The sequence below is a fragment of the Leucopleurus acutus genome (genome assembly GCF_964270905.1).
Source record: "Leucopleurus acutus genome assembly, chromosome: 4".
Classification (NCBI taxonomy): Eukaryota; Metazoa; Chordata; class Mammalia; order Artiodactyla; family Delphinidae; genus Leucopleurus; species Leucopleurus acutus.
Window position 1 is genome coordinate 112994462 of NC_139146.1, and position 13390 is coordinate 113007851.

The window sequence follows — 13390 nt, forward strand, 5'->3', positions numbered from 1 at the left end:
CTAGGTATTACGATTCTCATTGCACTTGTCAATTTGATTGATGTAAAATGTGATCTTGTTTATTTATTTATTTATTTATTAATACTTATTTTGGGGATTTATATGAAGGAAGTTGAATTAATCATACTTACCCGTTCATGGCCCCCTTTCGTCATTGGCCTGAGCCAGGTTATTCTCCTTATCTATCTGTCTGTCTCCCTGTCTGTCTACTCCTTTTGTCCCCATAACCTGTTCCCACTTCCTTTCTCCCCAGCTCCCCACTTAAGTAACTATTCTAATGCAATTTAATGTGGATTTGTTCCATGTGTGTGCTCTTATTGTTTTGTATGCATGTATTTTAAATATTCATACCTATTACTAGGTGGATATTTCATCATTTTTTTTTTTTTTTTTTTTAGTTTCAATAAGTGGTTTTATGACTGGTTAGATTTTACAACTTCTGGTATTTGAATAGACTTCCACCTTAAAATTCTAAAACAACAAAGTGACCATTGGAGGGGGTTGATTTTTTTCTTTTTAGGACTATTCAAAGTAACAAACTTTTTTTTTTTTTTTTTGGTTACATTTTTGCTCTGGTCATAAATATACAGAGAGAAAAAGAGGGAGAGAAAAACGAACAAGTCATCCAAGTGTGGAGATAAAACAGTATTCCTAAGGCACGTGGCAGTCTTAGAAAATACAGAAGCTCTAACCAACTTAAATTATTTGTTATTTTTCCTCGCTCAGTCCACAAAACTGTACAGTGACACAAATGCTGTGTTGCAGATAGATCTTCCAAGTAATTCCAGTCCACACCGCTGTGTCAGCCGGGGGTGCAATTATTTTCTTCCTCAGTTTCCAGGTGAGATCCTAAAATGTGGTTAGCGAGTTGCTCAAAGCCTCTATTTTAAAATGCACTTGGGCGGATTGGTTCAAGATGGCTGAGAAGAAAGACGTGTGCTCACTCCCTCTTGCGAGAGCACTGGAATCACAACTAACTGCTGAACAATCAATGACGGGAAGACACTGGAACTCACCAAAGAAGACAGCCCACATCCAAAGATGAAGGAGAAGCTACAATGAGACAGTAGGAGGGGCACAATCACAATAAAATCAAATCCCATAACTGCTGGGTGGTGACTCACAAACTGAACAACACTTATACCACAGAAGTCCACCCACTGGAGTGAAGGTTCTGAGCCGCACGTCAGGCTTCCCAACCTGGGGGTCCAGCAACGGGAGGAGGAATTCCTAGAGAATCAGATTTTGAAGGCTAGTGGGATTTGATTGCAGGACTTCGACAGGACTGGGGGAAACAGAGACTCCACTCCTGGAGGGCACACACAAAGTAGTGTGCACATTGGGACCCAGGGGAAGGAGCAGTGACCCCATAGGAGACTGAACCAGACCTACCTGATGGTATTGGAGGGTCTCCTGCAGAGGCGGGGGGTGGCTCTGTCTCACTGTGAGGACATGAACACTGGCAGCAGAAGTTCTGGGAAGTACTCCTTGGCATGAGCCCTCCCAGAGTCAGCCATTAGCCCCACCAAAGAGCCCAGGTAGGCTCCAGTGTTGGGTCGCCTCAGGCCAAAAAACCAACAGGGAAGGAGCCCAGCCCCACCCATGAGCAGTCAAGTGGATTACAGTTTTACTGAGATCTGCCCACCAGAGCACAGCCAGCTCTACCCACCACCAGTCGCTCCCATCAGGAAACTTGCACAAGCCTCTTAGATAGCCTCATTCACAAGAGGGCAGATAGCAGAAGCAAGAAGAACTACAATCCTGCAGCCTGTGGAACAAAAACCACATTCACAGAAAGATAGACAAGATGAAAAGGCAGAGGGCTATGTACCAGATGAAGGAACAAGATAAAACCCCAGAAAAACAACTAAATGAAGTGGAGATAGGCAACCTTCCAGAGAAAGAATTCAGAATAATGATAGTGAAGATGATCCAGGACCTTGGAAAAACAATGGAGGCAAAGATCGAGAAGATGCAAGAAATGTTTAACAAAGACCTAGAAGAATTAAAGAACGAACTCCTAGAAGAATTAAAGAACAAACAAACAGAGATGAATATTACAATAACTGAAATGAAAAATACACTAGAAGGAATCAGTAGCAGAAAAACTGAGGCAGAAGAATGGATAAGTGACCTGGAAGTTACAATAGTGAAAATAACTACCACAGAGCAGAATAAAGAGAAGAGAATGAAAAGAAATGAAGACAGCCTAAGAGAACTATGGGACAACATTAAACACAACGTTCGCATTATAGGGGTCCCAGAAGGAGAAGAGAGAGAGAAAGGACCTGAGAAAGATATTTGAAGAGATTATAGTCGAAAACTTCCCTAAACATGGGAAAGGAAATAGCCACCCAAGTCCAGGAAGTGCAGAGAGTCCCAGGTAGGATAAACCCAAGGAGAAACATGCAGAGACACATAGTAATCAAATTGGCAAAAATTAAGCACAAAAATTATTGAGCAACAAGCAAAAAATGACAAATAACACACAAGGGAACTCCCATAAGGTTAACAGCTGATTTCTCAGCAGAAACTCTGCAAGCCAGAAGGGAGTGGCAGGATATATTTAAAGTGATGAAAGGGAAGAACCTACAACTAAGATTACCCAGCAAGGATCTCATTCAGATTTGACGGAGAGATCAAAAGCTTTACAGACAAGCAAAAGCTAAGAGAATTCAGCACCACCAAACCAGCTCTACAAACAACTGCTAAAGGAACTTCTCTACGTGGGAAACACAGGAGAAGAAAAGGACCTACAAAAACAAACCCATAACAATTAAGAAAATGGTAATAGGAACATACATATCTATAATTACCTTAAATGTGAATGGATTAAATGCTCCGACCAAAAGGCACACGCTTGCTGAATGGATACAAAAACAAGACTGATATATATGCTGTCTACAAGAGATCCACTTCAGACCTAGGGACACATACAGATTGAAAGTGAGGGGATGGAAAAAGATATTCCATGCAAATGGAAATCAAAGGAAAGCTGGAGTAGCCATACTCATATCAGATAAAATAGACTTTAAAATAAAGAATGTTACAACAGACAAGGAAGGACACTACATAATGATCAAGGGATCGATCCAAGAAGAAGATATAACAATTATAAATATATATGCACCCAACATAGGAGCACCTCAATACATAAGGCAACTGCGAACAGCTATAAAAGAGGAAATCAACAGTAACACAGTAATAGTGGGGAACTTTAACACTTCACTTACACCAATGGACAGATCATCCAAACAGAAAATTAATAAGGAAACACAAGCTTTAAATGACACAGTAGACCAGATAGATTTAATTGATATTTATAGGACATTCCATCCAAAAGCAGCAGATTACACTTTCTTCTCAAGTGTGCATGGAACATTCTCCATGATAGATCACATCTTGGGTCACAAATCAAGCCTCAGTAAATTTAAGACAATTGAAATCATATCAAGCATCTTTTCTGACCACAACTCTATGAGATTAGAAATCAATTACAGGGAAAAAAACATAAAAAACACAAACACATGGAGGCTAGACAATATGTTACTAAATAACCAAGAGACCACTGAAGAAATCAAAAAATACCTAGAGACAAATTACAGTGAAAACACGACAACGCAAAACCTATGGGATGCAGCAAAAGCAGTTCTAAGAGGGAAGTTTATAACAGTAAAAGCCTACCTCAAGGAACAAGAAAAATCTCAAGTAAACAATCTAACCTTACACCAAAATGAACTAGAGAAAGAAGAACAAACAAAACCCAAAGTTAGTAGAAGGAAAGAAATCATAAAGATCAGAGCAGAAGTAAATGAAATAGAAACAAAGAAAACAATAGCAAAGATCAATAAAACTAAAAGCTGGTTCTTTGAGAAGATAAACAAAATTGACAGGCCATTAGCCAGACTCATCAAGAAAAAGAGGGAGAGGACTCAAATCAATAAAATCAGTAATGAAAAAGGAGAAGTTACAACAGACACGACAGATATACAAAGTTATACAGATATACAGAGCGTCCTAAGAGACTACTATAAGCAACTCTATACCAATAAAATGGACCACCTGGAAGAAATGGACAAATTCTTAGAAAGGTATAACCTTCCAAGACTGAACCAGGGAGAAAGAGAAAATATGAAGACCAATCACAAGTAATGAAATTGAAACTGTGATTAAAAGTCTTCCAACAAACAAAAGTCCAGGATCAGATGGCTTCACAGGTGAATTCTATCAAACATTTAGAGAAGAGCTAACACCCATCCTTCTCAAACTCTTCAAAAAAACGGCAAAGGAAGGAACACTTCCAAACTCATTCTATGAGGCCACCATCACCATGATACCAAGACCAGACAAAGATACTGCAATAAAAGAAAATTACAGACCAATATCACTGATGAATATAGGTGCAAAAATCCTCAATAAAATACTAGCAAACAGAATCCAACAACACATTAAAAGGATATACACCATGATGAAGTGGGATTTATCTCAGGGATGCAAGGATTCTTCAATATACGCAAATCAATCAATGTGATACACCATATTAACAAATTGAAGAATAAAAACCATATGATCATCTCAATAGATGCAGAAAAAGCTTTTGACGAAATTCAACACCCATTTATGATAAAAAACTCTCCAGAAAGTGGGCATAGAGGGAACCTACCTCAACATAATAAAGGTCATATACGGCAAACCCACAGCAAACATCATTCTCAATTGTGAAAAACTGAAAGCATTTCCTCTAAGATCAGGAGCAAGACAAGGCTGTCCGCTCTCGCCACTATTATTCAACATAGTTTTGGAAGTCCTAACCATGGCAATCAGAGGAGAAAAAGAAATAAAAGGAATACAAATTGGAAAAGAAGAAACAAAACTGTCACTGTTTGCAGATGACATGGTACTATACATAGAGCATCCTAAAGATGCCACCAGAAAACTACTAGAACTAATCAATGAATTTGGTAAAGTTGCAGGATGCAAAATTAAGGCACAGAAATCGCCTGCATTCCTATACACTAATGATGAAAAATCTGAAAGAGAAATTATGGAAACACTCCCATTTACCATTGCAACAAAAAGAATAAAATACCTAGGAATAAACCTACCTAGGGAGACAAAAGACCTGTATGCAGAAAACTTTAAGACACTGATGAAAGAAATTAAAAATGATAGAAACAGATGGATAGATATACCTTGTTCTTGGATTGGAAGAATAACATTGTGAAAATGACTATACTACCCAAAGCAATCTACAGATTCAATGCAATCCCTATCAAATTACTAATGGCATTATTTTACAGAACTAGAACAAAAAATCTTAAAATTTGTATGGAGACACAAAAGACCCCGAGTAGCCAAAGCAGTCTTGAGGGAAAAAAATGGAGCTGAAGGAATCAGACTCCCTAACTTCAGAGTATAGTACAAAGCTACAGTAATCAAGACAGTATGGTACTGGCACAAAAACAGAAACATAGATCCATGGAACAGGATAGAAAGCCCAGAGATAAACCCATGCACCTATGGTCAACTAATCTATCACAGAGGAGGCAAGGATATACAATGGAGAAAAGACAGTCTGTTCAATAAGTGGTTCTGGGAAAACTGGACAGCTACATGTAAAAGAATGAGATTAGAAAACTCCCTAACACCATACACAAAAATAAACTCAAAATTGATTAAAGACCTAAATGTCAGATCAGACACTATAAAACTCTTAGTGGAAAATATAGGAAGAACACTCTTTGACATAAATCACAGCATGATCTTTTTTGATCCACCTCCTAGAGTAACGGAAATAAAAACAAAAATAAACAAATGGGACCTAATGAAACTTCAAAGCTTTTGCAAAGCAAAGGAAACTACAAACAAGACGAAAAGATAACCCTCATAATGGGCGAAAATATTCACAAACGAATCAATGGACAAAGGATTAATCTCCAGAATATATAAACAGCTCATGCAGCTCAATATTAAAAAAACAAATAACCCAATCCAAAAATGGACAGATGACCTAAATAGACATTTCTCCAAAGAAGACATACATATGGCCAAGAAGCACATGAAAAGATGCTCAACATCACTAATTATTAGAGAAATGCAAATCAAAACTACAATGAGGTATCACCTCACACCAGTTAGAGTGGGTATCATCAGAAAATCTACAAACAATAAATGCTGGAGAGTGTGTGGAGAAAAGGGAACCCTCTTGCACTGTTGTTGGGAATGTAAATTGATACACCACTATGGAGAACAGTATGGAGGTTCCTTTAAAAACTAAAAATAGAATTACCATATGACCCAGCAATCCCAGTACTGGGCATATACCCAGAGAAAGCCATAATTCAAAAAGACACATGCACCCCAATGTTCATTGCAGCACTGTTTACAATAGCCAGGTCTTGGAAGCAGCCTAAATGCCTATCGACAGACGAATGGATAAAGAAGATGTGGTACATATATACAATGGAATATATACAATGGAATATTACTCAACCATAAAAAGGAACGAAATTGAGTCATTTGTAGAGACGTGGATGGATCTAGATACTGTCATACAGAGTGAAGTAAGTCAGAAAGAGAAAAACAGATATATTTACACATATATTAACGCATATATGTGGAACCTAGAAAAAGATACAGATGAACCGGTTTGCAGGGCAGAAGTTGAGACACAGATGTAGAGAACAAACGTATGGACACCAAGGGGGGAAAGCAGCAGGGGGTGGGGCGGGCAGGGTGGTGGGATGAATTGGGAGATTGGGATTGACATGTGTACACTAATATGTATAAAATGGATAACTAATAACCTGCTGTATAAAAAAATAAATAAGTAAAAATCAATAATAAATGAATAAATAAATAAACGGCACCATCATCCAGTTGCTTGGGCCAAACAATAAAAAAAAAGAAAAAAAGTTTAAAAAAAGACAAAAATTAAAAAATTCATAATACCTATTGGGCTTATGGGTAAATACCTTTTCTGATAACGAGACTCTGGTTCTAAGGTTGAAAGGTGCTTAAAACTCAGTAAAGAAATAATAGCAAATTGGGTTTGGTATTATCTCTTCCATAATGATTGAATTTGAGTAAGAAGCAGCTTGTTTTATTAAATGCTACTTTTAGAAGGATGGAAAAATATAAATCCTGAAAGCAATTTATAGTTTTCACGGCACTGACGCTTTTCCTGGTTCTTCTTAGTTTACTTCAGAGTGACAGTGAAAAAATTCTGCAGGATCAACACTGTTACTCGATTTGCAGTTGACGGGTTGGATGTTTTTAAGTGTATCTACTGCTTTGGAGGAATTCGTGACCTACTTCAAAAGTAGTTTTTCCAGTAAAGTCAACCGTTAGTGATTATCTTTGCCACAAATCTTTCTTTAGACGATTCCTGAAAGATAACATGTATATTAACTGGGCTTGCGTTATCTATTTTTTCTTTTTGGAATTATATCAACTAAAGCAAACAAAAATGTAACGACTTAAAAAATTAGGTGGACTTTTTCATTTGTGTTTGTATTTTTAAGTAAGTAGGTTACATTATATTATTTCTCCAAAGCTCTGTTGTTTTAATTTTTTTTGGTTTGGATTTTTTTTTTTTTTGTAATTGACTCCGAACCTTGGCAAGCTGTAATTCATAATCAAATAAATGCTTTATTTTATGCGTGTAAAAAAAAAAATAAAATACACTTGGAATTCAACTAAAGATAATTTCTTTTTTTAAATCACTTGTGGGGCGGGGCCGAGGGGCCGAGAATCATTAGAAAAGGTTGGTTAAGAGTCGTTTGCGAGGGGCTGTGCGGCTCATGGTCCTCCAGGTTGCCAGGCCCAGAAGTTAAGGCGGACGTCATGGTCTGTGAGGCTGGTCAGGTCTGTGAGGTTGGTGGGCATCCTGGGGTGGCTGAGCGAGGCCTTGGACAGCTCCGAGGCCGACCCCTATGGCGTCCCCGTCTGCAGCGCTGCCTCTGTCGACTTGTCCACGCCCGTGTTTTCCCGCCGTATGAAGTTGCGCCTGAACTTGGCCTGGGCGTTCTGAGACGAGACCTGGAGGACCCGCTTGGTGAGGCCCGTCTTTTGCGCGAGCTGCTTCTAGTCCTTGGCATCAGGGTTGTGGTTAACGGCAAAGACTTCACGTTCCGAAGCTGCTGGTGCTTGAAGGAGTTGCGCATGCACTTCGTCTTCCGGCTGCTCCGGTACCTCTGGTCGCGGTCCAGGTGCTCCATATCGTTCTTGTTCCAGCTAAGTGCAGCGTTGTAGGTCGCCGGGTCCGCCCCGGGCCCGAGGCTCTTGCGCTTCCTCGGCCGCCCCTTCTGCACCGTGCCTACACTATTGTAGTAGGGAAGACCCAGAGGGTTGGCCCCCGCTGCGCCCAACCCTGCGCTCTTGGCCACGTCGGCGTGGTTGAAGTGCGCGGGGTACTCGCCCTGCAGCAGCGCCCCGAAATGCAAGCGGTGGTAGACCAGTATGTCCTTCATGCGGAAATGGTCACCCGTGGTCAGCATCTTGTTACACGTAGTGCACGTGAAGCAGTTGAGGTGATAAACCAAGTCCCGAGCTCGCATCACCATCTCCGAGGCCGAGATGCCTCGGTGGCAGCGGGCGAAGTGCTGCACGTAGAACCGCCTGTAGTAGTCTTCCTTGCGGTAGGTGCTTCCATCCTTGCTGAAACAGGTGAGCTCCAACTCCAGGTTGAGCTTGCACTCGCAGCACTTGAGGCAGCGCATGTGCCACTGCTTGTCCACCACCAGTAGGTAGTAGCGGTCGGAGATGTTAACCTTGCAACTGGCGCAGAGCGCAGCGCGGTCACTCCTAATGGACGGCATGGTCGTCTCCGTGTCGCCGCGGTCGATGGCGGAGCTGATGGCGGGAGCCTCGCTATTGGCCCTGCAGTCCATCTCGTTGATGACCCCGTGCACCTTGGGGCCTGACCAGCTGTGGAACAGTATCACGGGGGGGGGGGGACCGGCGGGGCCGGGGGCACGGCTCCTTCGCCTCCTTTTTTTAAATTTTAAAGACTTTAAAAAATTTTACAGCCATTTTAGGTTCACAGCAAAATTAAAAGGAAAGTGCAGAGATTTCCCATATACTCCCTGCCCCAACACAAGCTCAGCCTCCCCCATTATCAGCATCCTACACCAGCGTGGTACATTTGTTACAAAGGATGAACCATTCTTTTCCTTTGTTTCCCTCACTAAGCACTGTTATTAAGATGCATACATGTTGCTATATGTACATCCAATCCATTGCATCTAGTTGCTGTTCTCTTGTGTAATTTGTATATCTCTGCCTATTCGTGAGGCTGAAGGTGTTTTTCATGTGTTGTTGTTTTTTATAAGTTTATTTTTATTTTTGGCCGCGTTAGGTCTTTGTTGCTGCGTGCGGGCTTTCTCTAGTTGTGGCGAGTGGGGGCTACTCTTTATTGCCGTGTGCGGGCTTCTCATTGCGGTCGCTTCTCTTGTTGCGGAGCACAGGCTCTAGGTGTGCGGGCTTCAGTAGTTGTGGCACACGGGCTCAGTAGTTGTGGCTCGTGGGCTTTGGAGTGCAGGCTCAGTAGTTGTGGCACATGGGCTTAGCTGCTCCGTGGGTTTTTCATGTGTTTTTATTTTTCTATTATGAACTCCCTCAAGTACATACTGGTTTTCAGAACATGTAGAGACCGGGCGTTCCAATGTCAGGTGTAAAAGTTTCTGTTGGCGCAGGGAGGAAGGTTGACGGCAGAGACCAGCTTGGTAGGGGACAGAAACAGATGGGAGTAAAAGGATCAGAAATGATGATGACTCAGATGCACTTCACTTTTAGATTTGTCTGGCATCTGTGCTTCTTAGGCTAGTAGCCTTGGTCTCAGGTGTGGCTATTATGAGGGGAGGGGAACATAGTCTGCCCCGCATCTCAGCTTGGCCTTGTGCTTCACAGTCACTTTCCAAAGGGCTTTTGTTGATGTTTTGTAGCAATTACAAGGAAGGAGCTCTAGAGTGTGAGGACTCTGGGAAAGGCTGGAGCCCCTTTACGTAACTGCTGGAAGAATCCCTGCTGATTCTGTTACTTCCCTTCACTCCCTTTCTAAGTGAACCTTCCTTTCCCACAGTCTTTTTCATCCTTACCCCTCTGTCTTGCGTTACATTTTAACTTGCTCCCTAAATAATTTCTTTGCTTTTGATGCCACCTGAAACAAGATTTGTTAGGTCTCATAGGGTGTGCCACTCATATGATCACATACAACATTCTCTGCCTTCTCAAATACGTCATCTCGCCATATCCCCATGAGTTAAGTACAACAAATATTATTATTCCCACTCTACAGGTTAGGAAAGCAAGGAACAGTGAAGTTGAGTTTAAATAGATTTTTTTTTCATCCAACAAGAGCTTCTTGTTAGAAATTTACTCACTGTCTCCTGATAATACTTTAAAACTTGGCAAGTCCTTCCTAGTCATTTGTGAGATATGAATGATAGCAGTTGCCACGACATGGATAATGAAGGAATTTGCCTTGTGTATGATGTGCTTGCTTGTGTCTTGAGTTTGGGCTGCTTTGTGTAGTTGAGAGTGAAAACTTGGCGGTTTGGAAATCTGAACTACAGCCTCACTGATGACTAAAAGGGCCTGATGATCAAGTGTGCTAATTCCCTGGTAATGGAAGGGAAACTTATTCCAAAAGACCATGGAAAAGGCAAGGATCTGAGGCTCCTTCAGTTTGAACTGAAGGCTAAGCCCATGGGAATCTGTGTCTATTGCCTGGGATCCGGGAAGGCTTCCTGGAAAATAAGAAGTGGTTCGTAGGAAGTGCTTTTAACACTTCCTTGGAAAAGGGCTGCATTTTATTCTTCGAGTAGCGCAGGTTACATTTTTTTAATAGCAATCTTCTATTTCAAAATGATCAAGTATGAAAAGAAGTTTGTTATTTTTAGAGTAGGATTTCGATATAGAGTTGCCAAAAGAAGAGTAATTCATTCCTTTCATTTTGAAGTAAATTTCTCAGCAAGCCAACGCGTGTCTCGTCATGCCCCAGAAAAATCAGGGGCTTTCCTAAATAAATTATCTACCGCATGTGAGATAAGACAATGGCTTTATCTTGTTTGTCCTCTGTTTTAACTTACTGCCGCAGTTTTCACAATATACACTTCGAACTCTGGGTGAGCTGAAATGTATCACTAAGAGAAATTATGGTGAAAAGTCAGGGACTGACCTTTTATTTTTCGTAATAACCCACATGTAATAAAAGCCCCATGTAAAATAAGCCTGCAAGAAGAGATTATCTGCAGTAGCATATGTTCAGTGTTAGAAATTCAAAATCAATTGCAAAACACAGTGGGAGTATGTCATTATAAGAAATGACAGCTCAAAAAAAAAAAAAAAAAGGAAAGAAAAGAAGTGACAGCTCAGCATAGTCCTGTGTTGAAATAAAAATCCCTTCTGCTGTCCTGCCTGGCCATGGAACATGCCTTTTATTAGAGATGGAAAAAGAGAAGGCCCAGCATCACATTTGATACTCAATGTAGATGCAGCAGAAATATTTGTCATCATAAGCAGATCTGGACTCCAGTATTTATTAGGTAAAATTTACAGCTCTGAATGTATCTATCTTATCATATCTTTAGACTCTGACCTCATGCTTAGTTGTTTCCATACAGAAGGTAAAAACTGGTAGGATGAATCCCCCATAACCAATGAAAAACATCTGCTGTGCATTCACTTAACATGCATTTAATGAATACTGACTTTATACCAGGCAGCAATCTGAATACTGGGGGTTTAAGATGACTAAAACATAGCTTCTGTTTTGGAGGATATTACATTCCATTGAATGGGATTGATTTGTAACTGAATCATTAGTACAGTAGGATAAATAGCATGAGAGGCACATACAAAGTGCTGCAGGAACATAGAGGAAGGAGTGACTGACTTTGTCTGGACAAGTTCAGCAAAGCTTCACAGAAGTAGTGACAACTTAGGAGGCGTCTCAGGTGTAAACTGAGACGTGTAAACAGAGGCTGTGGAAGGAGCCAGAGGCATTGCTGGCTGGGTCAGTCCTGGGCGGGGCATCCAGAACCCTTGATCAGTCACATGGCATGCTTAGAGCACCCTGTTCCATAGAACTGGTGTCGATGAGGGGGAGGTAGCAGAAGGTAGAGCTGAAATGCTAAGTAGGGCTCCATTTGTGATGGGTCTGAGTGCCATCCCTAAGTCTGTAGCCTCTATCCTGCTCATCCTTTGACCCCCATTCTGATTGGCAGCACCAGGGGTAATATTAAAAATATTTAACAAGCAGTATGGCACAGATCAGATCGGTTGGAAGGAGGGGAGACCCGAGACCCTCTCCTGTGTCAGACCTTTTGTTGTTGGAGCATGGTGTCTGCCAGCGTTCCCAGGGCTGCAGCCAGAACATCAGGGAGGGGGCCAGGACGACAGCCATTTACCAACCAGCTTGGAAGTATTTTTACTCTTTTAACTGCCAGTGCAGCTGAGTATCTGTCAAATGCTCTAAAAAGCAAAACTGATCATTTCCACTGCCCTGATTAAAACTTTTACAGGATGAAATCCCCTGCCTGCCTGATACCGGTCATCTGACCCCTGTTGTCTTTTTTGCCTCACTCCCCATCATCCCCTCGGGTACTTACTCCCCAGGTCCCTGGCTCACCTGTGGCAGCAGGGAAAGCCCCACAGACTAGCCCTGCACCTCGCATGTGGTAGGTGCTTCTGTCGAACATTGATAGATTAGCCTGGCATGTCTTCTTAGAAATGCAGTTGGGTTTTTGTTTGTTTGTTTGCTTGTTTGTTTAGGTAATGGCTTCGAATCAACTCCATTTCCTCAGTAAGACAGAGGCACTTAACACTGATAGACACTTCAGATAGTGATTGTAATCAGTATTGGAAGAGTGGTTGAATAAATGAATGACAGACACATTTCATGTGCATTCAGGGTGGAATTTGTTACTGGGATCTTTGCATCCACATATTTAGTTTTAATGTAGTGTTGGTGGCTTATCTCAACACAAACAGTATTCTTCTCATGTACCACTTGTAAATAAGGTGTTAAATATAAGTGGAGTTTGTAGAGCACCCAGAAGTGTGCTCAGCAGAGTTAAAAAAAGAGACATGGACTCTGTCCTCATGAACATTATGGTCTAGCAAGGGAACCAGATAATAAATAAGTAAACTTTGTCCGTCTTTGCTTTCCACCTGCCATTGTCATCTCTTACCTGGACCAGAGCAGTCAACGCTACACTCATCTCCCTGCCGGCATGCAAGTCCTTAAACCCTCTCTACATGGCATCCAGAGAGAGCTTTTAAAAATCTAAATCGGGGCTTGTGTCTATCCTATTTAAGCCCATTGACGACTCACATTGCAGTTAGGATAAAAATCCTAATTTCTTTCCATGGTCTCCAAGGTCGAGTT

General features: G+C 41.3%; 1 protein-coding gene and 1 pseudogene across 2 annotated transcripts in view; one reads left to right on the plus strand and one right to left on the minus strand.

The window, feature by feature from the left end:
* The window catches only part of FRAS1 (Fraser extracellular matrix complex subunit 1), a gene marked incomplete at its 3' end in the record, with an annotated part of 462769 nt that overhangs the window by 230446 nt on the left and 218933 nt on the right, over nt 1-13390 (plus strand). The gene's annotated exons all lie outside the window — the stretch shown is intronic.
* On the minus strand, nt 7417-8906 carry LOC309960694 (LIM/homeobox protein Lhx2-like; annotated as a pseudogene). Its single transcript has one exon. The product of its transcript is annotated as an LIM/homeobox protein Lhx2-like (transcript).